This window comes from Canis lupus, chromosome 4 (assembly GCF_003254725.2).
Source record: "Canis lupus dingo isolate Sandy chromosome 4, ASM325472v2, whole genome shotgun sequence".
Lineage (NCBI taxonomy): Eukaryota > Metazoa > Chordata > Mammalia > Carnivora > Canidae > Canis > Canis lupus.
Window position 1 is genome coordinate 49,584,895 of NC_064246.1, and position 4,542 is coordinate 49,589,436.

The 4,542-nt window shown below is 38.4% G+C and overlaps 1 long non-coding RNA gene across 1 annotated transcript; it reads left to right on the forward strand.

The window, feature by feature from the left end:
- Window positions 1-3,251: 3,251 nt before the first annotated feature.
- Window positions 3,252-4,009, forward strand: LOC125754977 (uncharacterized). Its single transcript, XR_007410254.1, has 2 exons — window positions 3,252-3,656; window positions 3,747-4,009. It is a non-coding gene; the product is annotated as an uncharacterized LOC125754977 (long non-coding RNA).
- Window positions 4,010-4,542: the final 533 nt, after the last annotated feature.

The window sequence follows — 4,542 nt, forward strand, 5'->3', positions numbered from 1 at the left end:
TGACAATATCAGCAGAAATAAAAATTAATTTTCAGGGGAGAAAATAAAAATAGGAACAGGAGATATCTGATTCACAAAAGAACAAGGAAGGTTTGAAAAAAGTGTTGCTAGAGCAAAACAACAACAGAAAATTTGAAAAGACATGTAGTTTCAATGAAATAAGAGGATACTGAAGCAGTAAAATAAAAGTGAATATTATTTGTATTATGTCATTAGTTGCTTATTTATTACTTGTTACTTTAAAATGCAGTTAGATATAGTAACATTAAAATATGTTAATTAAAGTAAAAACTCAATAGATAGACTACAGCCCATTGGTTATAAAGAGAATTCGTGATCTTGAAGACTGAGTCCAGGAAATCTTTCAGGGAAAAAGAAAATCATCAAATAAATAGGAATCTGAAAAGTAACAGAAACTTAAGAATGCTTGAGTCTAAAAGTTTCAACATCATCTGGTATACCAGAAGGAAAGGCCAAGAATAAAGAGGAGGATAAGATTATTGGTTGCTTTCTCCATTTCAACTCCAAAGAGACTATAGCAGCTAAACAAAACAAAATGACAACAGGAAGAAAGAGGAAAGAAAGAAGGAAGGAAGGAAGGAAGGAAGGAAGGAAGGAAGGAAGGAAGGAAGGAAGGAAGAAAGAAGAAAGAAAGAGAAAGAAAACAAAAGAAAAAAAGAAAAGAAAGAAAAGAAAAGAAAAGAAAAAAGAAAGAAAAGAAAGAAAGAAAACAAACCTAAACCAAAAATGAAAAAAAAAAAAAACAACATTGAGTGCCTTTCTGCTTCTGGATGCCGCCGAGTAAGCATCCTTAAAGTCTCCCCTCCCACTGCCATCATGTCTAAGTCAGAGTCTCCCAAAGAGCCTGAGCAGTTGTAGAAGCTCTTCATTGGAGGTTTGAGCTTTGAAACAACTGATGAGAGTCTGAGGAGCCATTTTGAGCAATGGGGAACACTTACAGACTACGTGGTAATGAGAGATCCAAACACCAAGTGCTCCAGGCTTTGGAGCAATGGGGGAGGTGGATGCAGCCATGAATTCAAGGCCACACAAGGTGGATGGAAGAGTTGTGGAACCAAAGACGGCTGTCTCAAGAGAAGATTCTCAAACACCTGGTGCCCAATTGACTGTGAAAAAGATTTTTGTTTGTGGCATTAAGGAAGACACTGAAGAACATCATCTAAGAAATTACTTTGAACAGTATGGGAAAATTGAAGTGATCAAGATCATAACTGGCCGAGGCAGTAGCAAAAAGAGAGTTTTTTTTTTTTTTTAATAAAAAAAGGTTTTGCTTTTGTGACATTTGATGACCATGACTCTGTAGACAAGATTGTCATTCAAAAATACCATACTGCAAATGGCCACAACTGTGAAGTAAGGAAAGCCCTATCGAAGCAAGAGATGGCTAGTACTTCGTCCAACCAAAGAGGCTGAAGTGGTTCTGGAAACTTTGGTGGTGGTCATGGAGGTGGTTTTGGTGGGAATGACAACTTTGGTCATGGAGGGAACTTCAGTGGTTGAGGTGGCTTCGGTGGCAGTTGAGGTGATGGTGGATATGGCGGCAGTGGAGATGGCTATAACGGATTTGGTAATGATGGAAGCAACTTTGGAGGTCGCGGAAGTTATAACAATTTTGGCAATTACAATAATCAATCCTCAAATTTTGGACCCATGAAAGGAGGACATTTTGGAGGCAGAAGCTCTGGCCCCTATGGCGGTGGAGACCAATACTTTGCCAAACCAGGAAACCAAGGAGGCTATGGTGGTTCCAGCAGCAGCAGCTATGGCAGTGGCAGAAGGTTTTAGTTACTGCCAGGAAACAAAGCTTAGCAGGAGAGGAGAGCCAGATAAGTGATAGGGAAGCTACAGGTTACAACAGATTTGTGAACTCAGCCAAGCACAGTGATGGCAGGCCTACCTGCTATAAAGAAGACATGTTTTAGACAATACTCATGTGTATGGGCAAAAAACTTGAGGACTATATTTGTGACTAATTGTATAACAGGTTATTTTAGTTTCTGTTCTGTGGAAAGTGTAAAGCATTCCAACAAAGGGTTTTAATGTAGATTTTTTTTTTTTTTTGCACCCATGCTGTTGATTGCTAAATGTAAAAGTCTGATCATGATGCTGAATAAATGTGTCTTTAAAAAAAGAAAGAAAGAAAGAAAAAACATTGAGCTATGGATCTACAGAGCTTAAGAAAAGAATGAAAATCATGGAGGAAGTTGTGCTCCAATAGAAAAGGACCATCAATTGGAACACAGGAAATCAGAGAATCAACTGTTGAGTGAGGCCTTTCTTTTAATTTTTTAAATTATGTAAAGATACACAAAGCTAGAAAAAAGTCTATATGCCGCTTTGTTTTTCAAATTTTAACTATTTTGTTTCATAAACTGTCCACATAGTTTTAGAATTTTTTCTAGAAAAGAAAAATCCTTTCTTTTTATTCTTATACTATAGTATAAATCTTGAATTGATAAACATTTTCTTTCATTACAGTGCCATTACCACACATAACAAAATAATTATAGTTCTTTTGGTATCATTAAATAGCCAGTCCATATTCAAATTACTATACTGTCACAAAACTTTGAATCACTTTTTAAAAATCAGGTTCTAAACAATTTCAACATTGCATTTGAATGTCATATCGCAAAATTTAATTTTTGTTTTGAGGTCGTTATAAATTCATAGCCAATTATACAAAATAATACAGAGAGAAGTGTGTGTGTCAAAAGGGCAACATGGGTGATCTTTATGGTGATGAAAATGTTCTGTATCGGGATCCCTGGGTGGCGCAGCGGTTTGGCGCCTGCCTTTGGCCCAGGGCGCGATCCTGGAGACCCGGGATCGAATCTCACGTCGGGCTCCCAGTGCATGGAGCCTGCTTCTCCCTCTGCCTGTGTCTCTGCCTCTCTCTCTCTGTGACTATCATAAAAAAAAAAAAATGTTCTGTATCTTGATTGTATCTAATGTCAGAATTCTGGTTGTGATACTACAGATTTGCAAAATGTTCCCAGTTGTGGAAACTTTATTATTTGGTGTAACTGAAAGTGCTCTCTATTATTTTTTCAAGATTGCTTTAGCTATTTTAATTCATTTACACACAGGGAACTTGACTTTGACATTCCTGAGCTATTGAAAAAATGCCAGGATCTAACTTTTTTTAGACCTATTACATGGAAAAAATATTCCACTTAACACAGGAAAAATAACCCAACTAACAAAGATTTCTGTAATTCACAGAAAGTACAAAGTCTAAATGAACATGAGTTCATATGGCTGAAGATTTTATTCCTCATTCCAAAGAACAATCTCCCCCACCTCCCTGCCACAGTGGAAGGAACCTATAGCAGACCCCTCAAGGAGTTTGTTGAAGCCTGTTTGAATAAGGAGCCAAGCTTTAGATCCACTGCTAAGGAGTTACTGAAGCACAAGTTTATAATACCTAATGCAAAGAAAGCATCCTATTTGACTGAGCTCATCAACAGGTACAATAGATGGAAGGTTGAGCAGATCCACGAAGACCCTGGCTCTGAAGACTCAGACACAGAAACAGATGCAGACAGCCAAGCATCCAGAGGCAGCAACTCTGGGGACTGGATTTTCACTATCCAAGAGAAAGATCCAAAGAGTCCTGAGAATGGAGCTCTTCAGTTCAGACTTATAAAATAATAGGATGAAAGGCATTCCAAATAGTCCTTTCTCTCAGTGTTTATCTACAATTATTTCTCCTTTGTTTGCAGAGCTGAAGGAGAAGACCCAGGCATATGGAGATAACTTGGGGTCCATAGAAGAACTGTGAGGGGCCATCTATCTGGCAGAAGAGGCCTGCTCCAGGATCTCGGACATCATGGTGACCCAGCTGATGCAGTGGCTGCAGAGATATTCTCTAAGTGGTGGAGGAACTTCATCCCACTGAAATTTCTTTGGCATTTGGGGTTTTTTCTTTTCTTTCTTCTTCATCCTCCTCCCCTGAAAAAGTCAATGAGAGAGAGCCTTTGCTGACCTTGCTGCAGTTGTGTGCCATCCAGGGGACCCCCCCCAACCCCCAGCCATGGGTGCCCACTGTCCAGAAACACACAGGCCCTTCTTCACTAGCTTTACCAGACACAGCCACTCAGTAGGGTGGGAAAGGTCAGCTCCTGCAAGCAATCATTTTCTTTTCTTGTTTTTTTTTCTTTTTTTTTTTTTAAATTTTAGGCATACTGATATATAACCTGAGAAAAATTGTCAGCAAAGTAATTATGGTGTTGGGAAAACAACAGGTTAAATACATCAGACGACATGAGGATAGAAAAATAGACCTACAAATATACGAGAACTTGACACACAACAAAGATAAGATAAAAAAATCAGTTCTGGAACAAGATGGCACAGATTCACTTTTCCCAAATCTTTCCCTCTAAATACAATTCAATACTCAGGAAATAATTCAATCATAAAAGAACTCTTAATGATGAACTGAAGAAAGTGGACCTGCCAGAAACAACTGGCTTGAAGAATGATACTAGAGTGAGTTTCCCATATATTCTTGACTGG